The following is a 17,849-nucleotide window of genomic DNA, read 5'->3' as shown; positions in this document are numbered from 1 at the left end:
AAGAACTTTTGGCCATACTAGAAGAAACTGAGACATAAGCTTGGAATCTGTACTGAAACTACACATGTAATGAGGGCAACATTCTGCTAATACAACGGATTTGCTGCTGCATTAGACTGTTTTTCTAATATTAACAATTATAAACAAAGCAGTTCAACTAGTATTTGGAACAATCTTTACAGTGTTACAGCATCAAACACAAAATTTCACTTCTCCTCCCACCACTAGTTCTCTTTGCGTACCTGGGCTTCCTCTTCTTCAGTAAAATCATTTTTGATATTGAATGTCTTTCGAATCTCCTCAGGAGTTTTCCCTTTGATCATATTGGCAACAGTCTTGCAGGTAACATCAAGCAAACCTTTGATGTCTAAGTAGTTTGCTACCAGTATAAGCTCAAAAATATTCCTTGGTCAACTTTCAGGAGGAGGATCATCCTTGTGGTGAGTGCACCACTGAATGACCTTTTTTTAAATATTGCTGCATTAACATTTGTCAAGCAGACTCGATCATCATCTCCTTCATCATCCATTCCCAAGTCTTCCAAAATGGTCTTAATAGTCACAGATTGTTTTGCAATTTCAACATCAACTTCAAATATCTCTTCACCAGAACTCTGCAACTTAATTGAAGGCGTGGTGTTAGGACTCAAGGAGATGGCGGGCCAGAGGCTGATGAGAGCAGGGCAGCATCTGCAAAAAGAAAAACAGAAAAGCGGAGAACAAGGCCAACACCCTGCATAGTTTTTAATAGGTTTTTTTTTTTTTTTTTTGGTGATGAGTTCCTTGTACATTTTGGATATTAACCCCTTATCGGTCTTTCATTTGCAAATATTTTCTCCCATTCAGTTGATTGTCTTTTTGTTTTGTCAGTGGTTTCCTTTGTTATGCAAAAGCTTTTAAGTTTAATTAGGTCCCATTGGTTTATTTATTTATTTATTTTGTGATACGCAGGCCTCTCACTGCTGTGGCCTCTCCCGTTCCGGAGCACAGGCTCCAGACGCACAGGTTCAGCGGCCATGGCTCACGGGCCCAGCCGCTCCGCGGCATGTGTGATCTTCCCGGACTGGGGCATGAACCTGTGTCCCCTGCATCGGCAGGCGGACTCTCAACCACTGCACCACCAGGGAAGTCCCCATTGGTTTATTTTTGCTTTTATTTCCTTTGCTTTAGGAGACATACCCAAAAAATATTGCTATGATTTATATCAAAAAATGTTCTGCCTATTTTTTCTTCTAGGAGTTTTATGGCTTCCAGTCTTACATTTAGGTCTTTAACCCACTTTGAATGTTTTTGAGTATGTTGTGAGAAAATGTTCTCATATCATTCTTTTACAAGTAGCTTTCTAGTTTTCCCAGCACCACTTATTGAAGAGACTGTCTTTTCTCCATTGTATATTCTTGCCTCCTTTGTCAGAGATTAATTGACCATAAGTGTGTGGGTTTATTTCTGGAATCTATTCTGTTCCATTGATCTATGGGGTGTAGCCTGAAGTCAGGAAGCGTGATTTCTTTTGCTCTGCTCTTCTTTTTCCAGATTGTTTTTGCTACTTGGGGTCTTTGTATTTCCATACAAATTTTAGAATTATTTGTTCTAGTTCTGTGAAAAATGCTCTTGGTATTTTCATAAGGATTACATTGAATGTGTAGGTTGCCTTGGGTAGTATGTTCATTTCAGCAATATTAATTCTTCCAGTCTAAGAACACAATATATCTTTCCATCTGTGTTGTCTTTAATTTCTTTCATCAGTGTCTTATAGTTCTCTGAGTACAGGTTTTTACATCCTTAAGTAAGTTTATTCCTAGGTATATTATCCTTTCGATGTGATGGCAGATGAGATTGTTTCCTTAATTTCTGTTTCTGATAGTTCATTGTTAGTGTATAGAAATGCAATAGATATTTGTATGTTAAGTTTGTATCCTGCAACTTCACAGATTTTGTTGCTGAGCTCTAGTAGTTTTCTGATGATGTCTTTAGGATTTTCTATGTGAGGTATCATGTCATCTGCAAACAGTGAAAGTTTTACTTCTTCCTTCCCAACTTGGATTTTTAAAATTTCTTTTTCTTGGCTGACTGCTGTGGCTAGCTCTTCCAATATTATTTTGAATAAAACTGGCAAGAGTGAGCATCCTTGTCTTGTTCCTGATCTTAGAGGAAATGCTTTCAGTTTTTCACCATTGAGAATGATGTTTGCTGTGGGTTTTTTGTATATGGCCTTTATTATATTGAGATGGGTTCCCTTTATGCCCACTTTCTGGAGATTTTTTATCATAAATTGTATTGAATTTTGTCAAAAGCTTTTTCTGCATTTATTGAGATGATCATATGGTTTTTATTTTTTCAATTTGTTAATGTGGTATATCACATTAATTTGTGGATATTGAAAATTTCTTGCATCCCTGAGACAAATCCCACTTGATTGTGGTGTATAATCCTTTTACTGTATTGTTGAATTCAGGTTGCTCTAATATTTTGTTGAGGATTTTTACATCTAGATTCATCAGTGATATTGGCCTGTAATATTCTTTTTCTGTGATATCTTTGTCTGGTTTTGGTATCAGGGTGATGGTGGCCTCATAGAATAAGTTCAGAAATATTCCTTCCTCTGCAATTTTTGGAATAATTTCAGGAAAGGTGCAAACTCTTCTCTAAATATTTGATAGAATTCACCTGTGAAGCCATCAGGTCCTGGACTTTTATTTGTTCAGAGTTTTAAAATTACTGATTCAGTTTCATTACAGGTAATTGGTCAGTTCAAATTTTCTATTTCTTCCTGGCTCAGTCTCGGGGGAGTGTACATTTCTAAGAATTTGTCCATTTCTTCTAGGTTGTCCATATTATTGGTGTATAGTAGTTCATAGTAGTCTCTTATGATCCTTTCTATTTCTGTGGTGTCAGTTGTACCTTCCCCTTTGTCACTTCTGATTTTATTGATTTGGGCCCTCTCCCTTTTTCTTGATGAGTTTGGCTAAAGGTATCATTAAAAAAATCTTTTCAAAGAATTAACTTTTAGTTTCATTGATCTTTTCTACTGAGTTTTTAGTCTTTACTTTATTTATTTGTGCTCTGATCTTTATGATTTCTTTACTTCTACTAAATTTGGGTTTTGTTTGTTCTTCTTTCTCTAGGTGCTTTAGGTGTAAGGTTAGGTTGTTTATTTGAGATTTTTCTTGTTTCCTGAGGTATGCTTATATCTCTACAAACTCCCCTCTTAGCACTGCTTTTTACTGCTTCCCATAGGTTTTGGATTGTTATGTTTTCATTTTCATTTGACTCTAGGTAATTTTTAGTTTCCTCTTTGATTTCTTCAGTGATGCATTGGTTATTTAGTAGCATATTGTTTAGTCTCCAGATGTTTGTCAGCTTTTCTTCAGTTTTTTTTTCTTATTGTTAATTTCTACTGTCATTGTGTTGTGGTTGGAAAAGATGCTTGATATGATTTCACTTTTATTAAATTTACCAAGGCTTGTTTTGTTGCCTAGCATGTGATCTATCCTGGAGAATGTTCCATATGCACTTGAAAATAAAGTGCACTCTGTTGCTTATGGTTGCTCTCTATATATCAATTAATTACATCTGGTTTAATGTGTCATTTAAGGCCAGTAATTCTTTATTGATTTTCTCTCTGGGTGATTTGTCCATTGATGTAAGTTGGAAGTTAAAGTCCTCTACTATTATTATGTTACTGTCAATTTCTTCCTTTACGTCAATAAAATTTTCTGTAATACATATATACAATAAGCGTTCCTATGTTTGGTGCATTACTATAGTCTTTGTTTTAAAGTCTATTTTGTCTAAGTATACATAACCTGACTTTCATTTGTTTCCATTTATATGAAATACCTTTTCCATCCTCTCACTTCCAGTCTGAGTGTGTCTTTAGATCTGAAGTGAGCATCTTGTAGGCAGCATATGTATGGGTCTTGGTTTTATTATCCACTCAGCCACTCTATATCATTTTATTGGAGCATTTAGTCCATTTCCATTTAAAGGAATTACTGATAGGTATGTACTTATTGGTATTTTGTTAATTGTTTTTCAATTTTTAAAAATTATTTTTTGGGGGCTTCCCTGGTGGTGCAGTGGTTGAGAGTCTGTCTGCCGATACAGGGGACACAGGTTCGTGCCCCGGTCCAGGAAGATCCCACATGCCGCGGAGCGGCTGGACCCGTGAGCCATGGCCGCTGAGCCTGCGCGTCCGGAGCCTGTGCTCCGCAACGGGAGAGGCCACAACAGTGAGAGGCCCGCGTACCGCAAAAAAAAAAAAAAAAAAAAAAATTATTTTTTGTTCCTTTCTTCTTCTTTGTTCTTCTCTCTTCCCTTGTTATTTGATAACCATGTTTAATTTTACATTTGGATTCCTTTCTCTTTTTTTGTGTGTATCTATTTGAGATTTTTGGTTTATGGTTATCATGATATTTATGTAAAGCAATATTTGTAAATCCATGAGTATTTTACATTGATGCTGTTAAGTTCAAGCACATTTTAACAACACTGCATTTTTTACTCCCCTTGCCTCTTTTAATGTTTTTGACATCATGCTTTTCATCTATTTGTTTTTTTTGTTTCTTCTAACTACTTTTTGTGGATATAGGTTATTTTACTATTTTTGTTATTTAATCTTCCTGCTAATTTTGTAAGTGGTTCATCTACTATCTTTACCTTCACCAATGAGATTTTTCCTTTTTAAGTTTTCATATTTCTAGTTGGGATATTTTCCACTTAAAAGAGTCCCTTTAAGATTTCCTGTAGAGATGGTTAGATAGTAGTGAACTCTTTTAGATTTTGCTTGTCTGTAAAACTGTATATATTTCCTTCAAATCTGAATGATATCCTTGTCAGGTAGTGTATTATTTGTTGTAGGTTTTTTTCTTTCATTACTTTAAAATTATTGTACCGTTCCCTTTTGGCCTGCAGTGTTTCTGCTGAATATTCAGCTGATTGTCTTATAGGAGTTCCCTTGTATGTAACTTGTTGCTTTTTCCCTTGCTGCTTTTAATATTCTCTCTTTGTCCTTAACTTTTTCCATTTTAATTCAATGCGTCTTGATTTGTCTTCTTTGGGTTGATATTCTTTGTGGCTCTCTGTGCTCCCTTCACCTAGATAACTGCTTCCTTTCTCAGGTTAAAGAGATTTTCAACTATTAAGTCTACAAGTATGTTATCAACCCCTTTCTCTCTTTTCTCATTCAGAGACCCCTATAATGGGAATGTTAGTACATTTAATTTTGTCCTAGAGGTCTTTGAAACTGTCCTCATGTTTTTAAAATTTTTTCTTTCTTCTGATCAACTTGAGTGATTTCTACTACTCTGTCTTCCAGTTCACTTATCCATTTCTTTGTATTATCTAATCAATTGTTGATTCCTTCTAGTGTACTTTTTGTTATTATATTCTTCATCTCTGTTTTGTTCTTCTTAATATTTTCTAACTCTCTGTTAATGTTCTCACCCTGTTCGTTCAATCTTCTCCTGAGTTTATTCAGCATCTTTTTGATCATTAGCTTTAACTATTTTTGGACAAATTGCTTATCTCCATTTGGCTTAGTTCTTCTGGTGTTTTGTATTCTTCCTTCATTAAAAATTTTTTCTCTGTCACTCCATTTGGCCTGATTATCTATTTTTATTTTATATATTAGGTAGGTCAGTTACATTTCCTGATCTTGGAGAAGTGACCTTATGTAGGAGACATTCTGTAGGTTCCAGCAGCACACTCCCCTCTGTTCACCAGAGCTATATGCTCTAGTGGTGTCTCCTATGTGGGCTGAATGGGCTCTCTGTGGGTCCAACTATTATAGTGGGCACACTGATGAGTGTGACTGGCTCCTGGCCCATTTGGTTGCCAGGTCCTGCTTTATTCAGGGACTGCTGGCTGCTTGTAGGTGGGTCAGCATGCCAGGGGAACTGGCTGAAGTCCTAGAAACCTAGAACTGGTGTTTGTCTGTTGGTGGGCAAGGCCTCTTTCAAAGGCTAGTGCTGAACCACTGGTGGTTGGTGTTAGGTCTTTGGGCTGCTGGCTGTGGGTATCAAGGTGTCTCTAGTCTGTTGTCCACCTGCTGGTGGGCCAGCTTAGGGCTCAGGTGGTCCATAGCCTGGTGTCCACCCACTGGTGCATGAGGACAGGTTCCCAAGCTAGTGTTGGCCTTTGGTAGTATTACTGTTTTAACAATATTAATTCTTCTGATTCATGAACACAGGATCCTTTCCATTTATTAATGTCTTATTCAATTTCTTTCATCAGTGTTTTTTAGTTTTCAGAGTAGACTTCTTTCAACTCCTTAGTTAAATTTATTACTAAGTATTTTATTATTTTTTATGCAATTGTATACGGGATCAATTTCTTTTAGTCTTTTTCTGAAAATTCTTTGTTTATGTATAAAAATGCTACTGTTTTTCTGTATGTTAATTTTGCATCCTGCAACTTTAATGAATTCATTGATTAAATCTAACAGTTCTTTGCTTGAGTTTTTAGTATTTTCTCTATATAAAATCTTTATCAGCAAATAGAGACAATTTTACTTCTTCTTTTCCAATTCTGATTCTTTAAATTTCTTTTCATTGCCTGATTGCCCTACCTAGGACTTCTACTACTATGTTCAATAGGAGTGGTGAGAGTGGGCGCATTTGTCTTTTTTCTGATCTTAGAGGAAAAGCTTTCAACCTTTCATCATTGGGTATGATGTTAGCTATGGGCTTATCATATATGGCCTTTATTATATTGAGGAATGCTCTTTCTATGCCTAATTTGTTAACAGTTTTTATCATGAATGGATGTTGTCAGATGCTTTTTCTACTTCTAGTTAGATGATAATATGGTTCTTTTCTTTCATTCCACTAATGTGATGTATCACATTGATTCATTTGTGTATGTTGGACCAGCCTTACATCTCAGGGATAAATCACAGTTGATCATGGTGTATGGTCCTTTTACTGTGCTGCTGAATTTGTTTTGCTAGTATTTTACTGAGAAATTTTTACATTTATATTCATCAGGGGTAATGGCTAGTAGTTTCCTTTACTAGTAATATCCTTTTCTGGTTATGGTATCAGAAAAACGCTGGCTTCATAAAATGAAATTGGGAATGTTTCCTCCTCTTTGATTTTTTTTAACAGTTTGAGAAGAATTGGTGTTATTTCTTCTTTAAATGTTTGATAAAATTACCAGTGAAGCCATCTGGTCCTGGGATTTTTTTTGCTGGTAGATTTTTGATTACTGATTCAATCTCCTTATTAGTAATTAGTCTCTTCAGATTTTTTATTTCTTCCTGATTCAGTAAGAAATTTCTGAATTTCTTCAGTCAGTAAGTTGTATGTGACTCAGAATTTTTCCATTTCATCTAGGTTGTCCAGTTTCTTGGTGTATAGTTTTTCATTCATTCTAATTTTTAAAAAGGTTTTAGATATTAGGTTTATATTGTTTGATTTCCCTTTGAATTCTCCTTTAAAAATCTCCATATTTTAAGTGGAATAACATATAAGTAATCACAATTTTCTAGTGAGTTTTAAAACATTGCTGAGTAAAATTTGTTACCTTCTCTGATGCTTTATCACCTGGAAGACAAGAAACAACTGTTTCTGATATAGTGAAGACAATATTCAATCTAATCTTCTGTCTAGGAATATCTCTATCCAAAAGAAAGCAGTTTAGCTGCTTTGAGAGTTTTTGGAGGGCTATAGTTAGTTCTTGTGTATGTGCCTGTGAGGATGTGGAACTTAGGAGGCAAGAAAGGTCAATCAATGGCAAACCTAAAATGCTGGTCATAAACAGCAATACTTAGCTCCTTCTCTCTTATAAATCTAAGGAAGCAACCAAGAGAAGAAATAGAGAAACATGTGAGGCAAAAAAACCACAGGATATTTTAGAATTGGAAAAAACTTGCTGAAATGTTTTACTTGACATGTATCCAAGGCCATGGTACTAGAAAATTGGCAGGTACAACAACTTTATGATATAGGTATAATTTTTTTTTAATTTTAAATTTATTTTTGGCTGCATTGGATCTTTGTTCCTGCATGTTGGTTTTCTCTAGTTGTGATGAGCAGGGGTTACTCTTCATTGCAGTGCACGGGCTTCTTATTGTGATGGCTTCTCTTGTTGTGGAACATGGGCTCTAAGCAAGTGGGCTTCAGTAGTTGCAGAGCGTGGGCTCAATAGTTGTGGCTCATGGACTCTTGAGCACAGTCTCAGTAGTTGTGGCTCTTGGGCTTAGTTGCTTCACAGCATGTGGGATCTTCCTGGACCAGGGATTGAACTCATGTCCCCTGCATTGGCAGGCAGATTATTAACCACTGGGCCACCAGGGAAGTCCCTATATAGGTATAATATTTATATCAAATTTATGAATGATGAAATTGAAGTAATTCAGACGGAAAGTGGTAGATCTAGAATTTCAACCTAGATTTGGTTGGATTCAGGGTCTGTGTTTTAGTCTCTGTGCTATCTCATACACATCTACCTATGAGGTCCTTTCTTATATTGGTTCAGTTTTTTTGTTCATAATGAATGACTGCATTTATTCCACTGTGTTTTGCTTATATTCTCTAAAAGAGTTAGGTGGTTTTAGTGTAAGGAAGAGACACTCCTTTAAGTTTGAAAGACTAGGATTAAACTTGTGCTTTTCCCCTCTAGAGAATTTTACAACATTCAGTGCATCCTGGGAGACAGAACAGGTAAAGAATAAAAGGGCCTGGGAGTCAGGGAAGGATATAGAAGGACCAAGCTGAGGGTCCTACAAAAACTGGGAAAAAGATGTGGGGAAAAATGACCAAAGGATACTTCTAGCAAATTAATATCCTGAAAATAATGTTAATCATACTTTAAAATTGGAAAATAATGTTGGTAAAGTAGGTAAGTCAGATGAGTGGCTGAGTAAAAATGATCCTACTATGAAATAAAAAAGGACTCATTGATTTTGCCAAGGCCTGGCTTGACATTTTGAACATTTCATATATCTTTATATAATGAATAGGCAGGAAGAGAAAAGAAAGTGGGAGATCCTACATAAAGCACATTGCAGAGGATATATTTATTTCAAAATACATATATGTTATATCTACACAATTTCACCTATTCAGAACTTAAATTTTACTGAATACCTATTCTGTGCCAAGCCTTGCATAAGATATTACATATCAATAGATGACAAATGCATCAATCCTAACCTCAACTTACTGCCCAGTAGTGGAAACAGACAATTAAGCCGACATTTGCAATATAATTTGTAAATAATAGGACAATAGAATTTTTAAAAAACTTTCTTCACTTCCCAGATATTTAACTAACTAATTAATTATGGAAGTATAATTTATTTACATGATATATTATTTTCAGGTATACAACATACTGATTCAATATTTTAATAGATTATACTCCTTTTAAAGGTATTACAAAATAATCACTATATTCCCTGTGCTGTACTATATTTCCTGTTGCTTATTTATTTTATACATAATAGTTTGTACCTCTTAATCATCAACCCCTATCTTGCTTTTCCACCCCTTCCCTGTCCCCACTGGCACCCAGCCTTTTTTCTCTATATCTCTGAGTCTGTTTCTGTTTTTTTTATATACATTTGTTTTATTTTTTAATATTCTACATGCAAGTTATGACAGACTATTTGTCTTTCTCTGTCTGACTTATTTCACTAAGCATAATACCCTCAGATCCATCCAAGATTTTATTATTTTTTATGACTGAGTAATATTTCATTATATATATACAACTTCTTTATCCATTCTTCTACTGATGTGCACTTAAGTTGCTTCCAAATCTTGGCTATTGTAAATGATGTTGCAGTGAACATGAGGAGCATATATCTTTTTGGATTACTGTTTTCATTTTCTTTGGATAAATACATAGGAGTGAAATTACTGGATCACATGGTAGGTCTATTTTTGATATTTTTAGGAACCTCCATACTGATTTCCATAGTGGCTACACCAATTTACATTCCAACCAACAGTGTATGAGGGTTCCCTTTTCTCCACATCCTGGCCTACGTGTTTTTTCTCCTATTTTAGATGATAGCCATTCTGAGAGGTATGAGGTGATCTCTCATTGGTTTTGATTTGCATTTCTCTGGTGATTACCTATGTTGAGCATCTTTTCATGTGCCTATTGACCATCTGTATATTTTCTTTGGAAAAATATCTATCAGGTCTTCTCCCCATTTTTTAATTGAGTTTTTTTTTGATGTTGAGTTGTATGAGCTATTTATATATTTTGGATATTAACCCCTTATCAGTTATATAATTTGCAAATATTTTCTCCCATTCAGTAGGTTGTCTTTCATCTTGTTGATTGTTCCTTTTGTTGTGCAAAAGCTTTTAAGTTTAATTAGGTGCTATTTATTTATTTTTGCTTTTGTTTCTTTTGCCTTAGGGGACAGGCACAAAAATATTGCTACAATTTTGTCAGAGAGTGTTCTGCCTGTGTTCTCTTCTAGGGGTTTTATGTTTTCAGGGCTCACATTTAGGTCTTTAATCCATTTTGAGTTTTTTTGTGTATGGTGTGAGAAAATGTTCTATTCTCATTCTTTTACATGTTGCTGTCCAGTTTTCCCAGCACCAATAATTGAAGAGACTGTCTTTTCTCCACTGTATATGCTTACCTCCTTTGTTGTAGATTAATTGGCCACAAATGTGGAGGTTTATTTCTGTTCTCTCTATTCTGTTCCATTGATCTTTGTGCCTGTTTTTGTGCCAATACCATGTTGTTTGGATTACAGCAGATTTGTAGTATAGCCTGAAGTCAGGGAGCATGATACCTCAGCTTTATTCTTTTATATCAAGATTACTTTGGCTATTTGGGGTCTTTTGTGGTTCCATAAAAATTTTAGGATTATTTGTTCTAGTTCTGTAAAAAATGTCATGAGTATTTTGATAGGGAAGGGTTGCATTAAATCTGTAGGTTGCTTTGGGTAATATGGCTATTTTAACAATATTAATTCTTCCAATTCAAGGGTATGGGATATCTTTTCATTTCTTTTTATCCTCTTCAATTTCCTTTATCAATGTTTTATAGTTGTCAGAGTATAGGTTTTTCACTTCCTTGGTTAAGTTTATTTCTAGATATTTTATCTTTCTTGATGTGATTTTAAACAGGGTAGTGTTCTTGCTTTCTCTTTCTGATAGTTCATTATTAGTGTATAGAAAAGCAATAGATTTATGTATATTAATCTTTAATCCTGCAACTTAACTGAATCCATTTATTAGTTCTAATAATGTTTTGGTGGAAACTTTTGAGTTTTCTATATATATTATTATGTCATCTACAAATAGTGGCAGTTTAACTTCTTCCATTCCAATTTGGATGACTTTTTTTTTTTCTTGTCTGATTGCTGTGGCTAGGACTTCCAATACTATGTTAAATAGAAACTTCAAGATTGGGCATCCTTGTCTTGTTTCTGATTTTAGAGGAAGGGCTTTCAGGTTTTCACCATTGAGTATGATGTTAGCTGTGGGTTTCTCATATATGGCCTTTATTATATTGAGATATGTGTTCCCTCTATAACAACTTTGGTGAGAGTTTTTATCATGAATAGATGTTGAATTTTGTCAAATGCTTTTTCCATATCCATTGAGAGGATCATATAGTTTTTATGCTTCAGTTTATTAACGTGGCATATCACATTGATGGATTTGTGGATATTGAGCCATCTTTACATCCCTGGGATAAATCCTGCTTGTTCATGCTGTATTATCCTTTTTATATATTGTTCAATTCAGATTGCTAATATTTTATTGAGAAAATTTTTTCATCTGTATTCATCAGAGATATTGGCCTGTAATTTTCTTTTTTTTGTAGTATCTTTATTTCTTTTTGTTATCTGGGTAATGGTGGCCTCATAGAATGAATTTGGGAATTTTCCATCTTCTTCAATTTTTTTGAATAGTTTGAGAAGGAAAGCTCTTATTTATATGTTTTGTAGAATTCCTCTGTGAAGCCATTCAGTCCTGGACTTTTGTTTGCTGGGAGTTTTTTAAAATTAGAAGTTCATTTTCACCATCCTGATTCAGTCTTGGAAGGTTGTACATTTATAGAAATTTGTCCATGTCTCCTAGGTTGTCTAATTTTTTGGCACGTAACTATAATATTCTCTTATGATTTTTAAAAATCTCTGTGATACTGGTTGTTATTTCTCCTCTTTCATTTCTCATTTTGTTTATTTGGGTCCTCTATTCTTTTCTTGATGAACCTGGCTAAATGTTTATTAATTTTGTTTATCTTAAAAAAAACAGCTCTTATTTTCACTGTATTTTTCCTATTCATTTTTAATCACTGTTTATTTCCTCTCTAATCTTTATTATTTCCTGCCTTCTGTTGACTTTGAGCTTGTTTGCTCTTCTTTTTCTAATTCCTGTAGATGGTAGGTTAGGTTGTTTATTTGAGATTTTTCTTGTTTCTTGAGTTAGGCCTGTATCGCTATAAACTTCCTTATTAGAAGTTTATCAGATGCTTTTGCTGCATCCCAAAGATTTTGGAAAGTTGTGGGGTTTTGTTTGTTTGTCTGGATGTATTTTCTGATTTCCTTTTTGATTTCTTCATTGACCTGTTGGTTTCTTAGTAGCATATTTTTCAGTGTTCATGTTTGTGCTTTTCCCACTTTTCTTCCTGTAATCGATTTCTAGTTTTATACCATTGTGGTTCAAAAAAAAATGCTTGATATAATTTCTATCCTCTTAAATTTGTTGAGATTTGTTTTGTGGTCTAGCATGAGATTTATCCTGTGTACTTGAAAAGAATGTGTATTCTGCTGTTTTTGGATGGAATATCTATTAAATCCAACTGGTTTAATGTGTCATTTAAGACCACTTTTTCCTTATTGATTTTCTGTCTGGATTTTCTGTCCACTGATGTAATTGGGATGTTCAAGTCCCTTACTATTATTGTATTATTGTCAAATTTTCCCTTTATGTCTGTTAATATTTGCTTTCTATATTTAGATGATCCTGTATTAGGTGCCTAGATGTTAATGAGTGTTATATTCTCTTCTTGTATTGATCCCTTTATCATTATATAATACCCTTTTTATTTTTGCTATAGACTTTGTTTTAAAGTCTGTGGTCTGAGTATTGCTACCTCTGCTTTCTTGTCATTTCCATTTGCATGAAATATCTTTTTCCATACCTTCACTTTCAGTCTCTGTGTCTTTTTAGCTCTGAAGTGTCTCTTGTAAGCAGCATATAGGTGAGTCTTGGTTTTCTTTTTTTTTAAATCAAATCAGCCACTCTGTGTTTCAATTGGAGTAGTTAGTCCATTGACATCTAAGTGATTATTGATAGATGTGTACTTATTGCAATTTTATTACTTGTTTTCTGGTTGTTTTTGTAGTTCTTCTCTGTTCTATTCTTGTTTTAGCTTCTTCCCTTATGGTTTGATGTTTTTCTTTAGTGGTGTACTTGTGTTTGTTTCTCTCTAGTTTTTGTGTATTTATTATAGTTTTTTTAAAAATAAATTTATTTTATTTATTTATTTTTTGGCTGCATTGGGTCTTCATTGCTGTGAGCAGGCTTTCTCTAGTTGTGGTGAGTAGGGGCTACTCTTCATTGTGGTGCACAGACCTCTCATTGTGGTGGCTTCTCTTGTTGCAGAGCACAGGCTGTAGGCACATGGGCTTCAGTAGTTGTGGCACATGGGCTCAGTAGTTGTGGCTCGTGGGCTCTAGAGCACAGGCTCAGTAGTTGTAGCATACAGACTTAGTTGCTCTGTGGCATGTGAGATCTTCCTGGACCAGGGCTCGAACCAGTGTCCCCTGCATTGGCAGGCAGATTCTTAACCACTGCACCACAAGGGAAGCCCTTATTATAGGTTTTTGATGTGTGGTTATCATGGGGTTCATGTATTTTGACCAATAACAATATCTACTTGTTTTAAACTGATAGTCATTTAAGTTTAAACACATTCTAAAAGATCTCCAATTTTAAGTTCCCTCCCCCACATTTTATGTTTCTGATGTCATATTTTACATCTTCCTGTTTATTCCTATACTAATTATTGTAGTTATAGTTGATTTTAGCTTTTTTTCTTTTAATCTTTGTACTAGCTTAAGAGGTTGATTCTTAGCCTTTTTATATATTTTCACTTTTACCAGTAGATTTTTCCTTTCCTATAGATACTTCTTATTATAACATTTTCATTTCTACTTAGAGAAGACCCTTTACCATTTCTTTTAGAGTAGGTTTAGTATTGATGAACCCTTTAATTTTTGCTTGTCTGAGAAGTTCTTTACCTCTCCTTCAATTCTAAATGATAATCTTGCTGTTTAGAGTTCCTAGGCTGTAGGTTTTTTGCTTTAAGCACTTTGAATATATCATGTCTGCAAATTTTCTGCATAAAAATCAGCTTACAACCTTATGGGCATTCTCTTATTTATGACTCTTTGTTTTTCTCTTACTGCCTTTAGAATGCTCTCTTTAACTAACTTTTGTCGTTTTAAGTGTGATATGTCTTGGTGTGGGTCTGTTTGGATTCATCTTATTTGGGACTCTGTGTTTTCTGTACTTGAATATCTGTTTTCTTCTTCATGTTTGGGATGTTTCCAGCCATAATTTCATCAAATACATTTTGACCCCCTTATCTCTCTCTTCTTCTTCTGGTACCCTGATAATGTGAATGCTGGTACACTTGATGTTGTCTCAGAGGTCCCTTAAACTATTTTCTTTTTTTTTTTTCTGTTCTGATTGGATAATTTCCATTATTCTATCTTTCAGATTACTTATGTGTTCTTTTGTATCTCCTAGTGTGCTGTTACTTCCTTCTAGTGTTTTTTTTTTTTTTTTTTTTTTGCGGTACACGGGCCTCTCACTGTTGTGGCCTCTCCTGTTGCAGAGCACAGGCTCCGGACGCACAGGCTCAGCGGCCATGGCTCACAGGCCCAGCCGCTTTGCGGCATGTGGGATCTTCCCAGACCGGGGCACGAACCCGTGTCCCCAGCCTCAGCAGGCGGACTATCAACCACTGAGCCACCAGGGAAGCCCCCTTCTAGTGTGTTTTTCATTTCAGTTGTTGTATTCTTCCATTCTGACTGGTTCTTTTTTATATTTTCTAGTTCTTTGTTAAATTTCTCCATGTGTTCATCTATTCCTCTCCATAATTTAGTTAGCATTCTTATTACTAATGTTCTGAACTCTTTTTCTGGTAAATTATTTATTTCTGTTTCATTAATTGTTTTTTTGGGGGGATTTCTTTTGTTATTTTTATTGAAACAAATTCCTCTGTCTGCTCATTTTGCTTAACTTTCTCTGTCTCTATGAAAGTAGGTGAAACAGTTACCTGTTGCTGTTTTGAAGGGCTGTCTTTATATGGGAGTGCCCCTATGCTGTCTGCACACTCCCAGTGGCTTTGGTGGGAGAATTAGATCTGAAATGAGCACAGGCCACATCTTTCCCCAGGGTGTGTTGGCAGCTATCACCTTGGTAGGATGTGGGGCTGGAGATGGAGGGGCAGGGCCAGAGCCACGTGTGACCTGGGGCTTTTCCTCTTCTCAGTGGCCAGCACTACCCTATTGGGGGTGGGGTCCTGTCCCAAGTTTCTGAAGAAGAAGCCCTGAGGCTCATTTCCCAGCTGGCTCTATTCCATTTAAATGTGTGCTCCTTTCCCCATCCCACAGTAGCACCCTTGCCCCAGAGGGGAGCAGAGCTGGAGCAAGAGTGGCTGGTTCATGTGCTCAGGTAGGTCTTGGAGTGGGCTGTGGCAGTCCCAGCAACAGTCAGAAACCTGGACTTCTTCTGGGGTACTGTCTGCATAATCACCAGTAATGGCTGCCCCTGCCTTGGTCAGATGCTGCTCTGGGTCTGAGCCACCTTTGTCCCTCACAGCTGAGCTCTCCTCTCAGTCTCAGCAGCCCTTACCCCAGTGTGCAGCTGTGTTATGAAGCAAGTGGGGCTGGAGCAGGCACTTGCCTTGGGCTGTGGCACGTGCTGGCATGGTTGCAGGAAACTCGTTAACATCCTGTGCACTTTCAATCTGCCCTCTATGCCCTGTTTTGGGATTACGCAAGCATGTACGTGTTCCTCAAGAGCAGAGTCCAGGCTTCCCACAGCCTTCCTGTTAGTCTCAATGGCCCATCAACCAGCCAAGTAGACTTGTGTTCCTTGTGTCAGATCCCAGGGCTGGGGTGCCCAGTATGTGGCTTGAACCACTCACTGCCCAGGGAGGATCTCTTCCTGTGCAATCCCCCTCCTCTTCTGAGTCTCCTTCCAGGGGCACAGGTCCCAACCTGATTATTTCTCTTCCCTTACTACCTGATTCTGTGTGGAACTTTCTTACAGCCTTGGTTGTACAGGAGTCTTTCTGCCAGTCTCCAGTTAGTTTTCAGTGAGAATTTTTCCACATGTAGATGTACTTTTTTTTTTTTTTTGCGGTATGCCAGCCTCTCACTGTTGTGGCCTCTCCCATTGCGGAGCACAGGCTCCGGACGCGCAGGCTCAATGGCCATGGCTCATGGGCCCAGCCACTCCGCGGCATGTGGGATCCTCCTGGACTGGGGCACAAACCCATGTCCCCTGCAACAGCAGGCGGACTCTCAACCACTGTACCACCAGGGAAGCCCTAGATGTACTTTTGATGTGTTCATGGGGTAAGGTGATTTCCACCACCTCCTACTCCATCATCTTGATCTCTTCCCCAGTAGGACGATAGAACCTTAATACAACAATTTAAGCAAGCAACTCAGCTTGAGGTATCTGGGATAGCATCACAAAAATTTCTTTCAGTTGCATCCTAAAGGATGAAAGGAAGTTTGTCAGGTGAAGAAATGGAGGAAAAGGTATTTCAGGTGAGTGGCACTGCATGAGCAAAGAAACAAAATTATGAAAGGACATGCATGGAAGGTTTGGAGAAGTTAACGTGGCTGTAGTTATAGGACCGAAGGTAGCGGCTACTATTATATTTGCTAGTCATGATGAAATTGTTAACGGTTATAATAACAAGTTAGTTCCATTTATGCTAATACCAGACTGGAATGTAGGTTGAGAAAGTCTGGGTCTAACAGAGTGAGAGAGAAAATTTCTGTATATGATAGAGATTATTAAGATAAATTAAGAGAAGTTTCATATCAGAATGACTGACAATATAACCAAGCTTATTATTTCCAGAGTTTAAGGAAGTCTCTTCAACAAAGAGATAGCTAAATGGATTATTTAACTCTGAGATAGCAGTGGTAAGTCATTTCTTGAAGACCAGATGAAACTTGGAGAAACCAGATGCAAAATATCATAGAATAAACAGAATGAATAAACAGAAAAATTTGTGCAGTACTCTTGAATTTTCTTTTTTCTTTTCTTTGGCCATACCACGTGGCTCGCAGGATCTCAGTTCTCCCACCAGGGATTGAACCTGGGCCACAGAAGTGAAAGGCCAAATCCTAACCACTAGACCACCAGGGAATTCCCATCTTTTTTTCTTTTCTTTTTTTAATAGGGAGAAATCAAGGAGTGAGCAGTCTTCTTGTGCCTGGGTCTGACTGGCTCTGTGGGCAAATCACATGTTTATTAGTATAAATAATATTATTCTATTAACATATATTTATATTATGATAATTAGTGTTAATATAAAGAGTTAATAACAGTACAGTTCACCCTTGAACAATGCAGAGGTTGGGGCACTGACCCCCACACAGTTGAAAATCCAGATATAACCTAGAGTCTGCCTTCCATATCAGTTGTTCCTCCTAATCTGAGGATCTGAATTCTCAGTTTCAACCAAATGTGTATCGTGTAGCACTGTAGTATTACTATTGAAAATAATCCGTGTACAAGTGGGCCTTCACAGTTTGCCCGTGTTTTTCAAGGGTCAACTATATTTAAAAATATAACTTAATAGGATTAAATAAATAGTATTTACTTAATTATATAA

General features: G+C 36.3%; 1 pseudogene; it reads right to left on the bottom strand.

Annotated features, from left to right (window-relative positions):
* Positions 1-206: 206 nt before the first annotated feature.
* LOC136131417 (S-phase kinase-associated protein 1 pseudogene) overlaps positions 207-17,849 on the bottom strand; it is a 32,563-nt pseudogene continuing 14,920 nt past the window's right edge.

The sequence above is a fragment of the Phocoena phocoena genome, chromosome 11, assembly GCF_963924675.1.
Source record: "Phocoena phocoena chromosome 11, mPhoPho1.1, whole genome shotgun sequence".
Lineage (NCBI taxonomy): Eukaryota > Metazoa > Chordata > Mammalia > Artiodactyla > Phocoenidae > Phocoena > Phocoena phocoena.
This window is presented reverse-complemented; position numbering and strand designations above follow the sequence as displayed.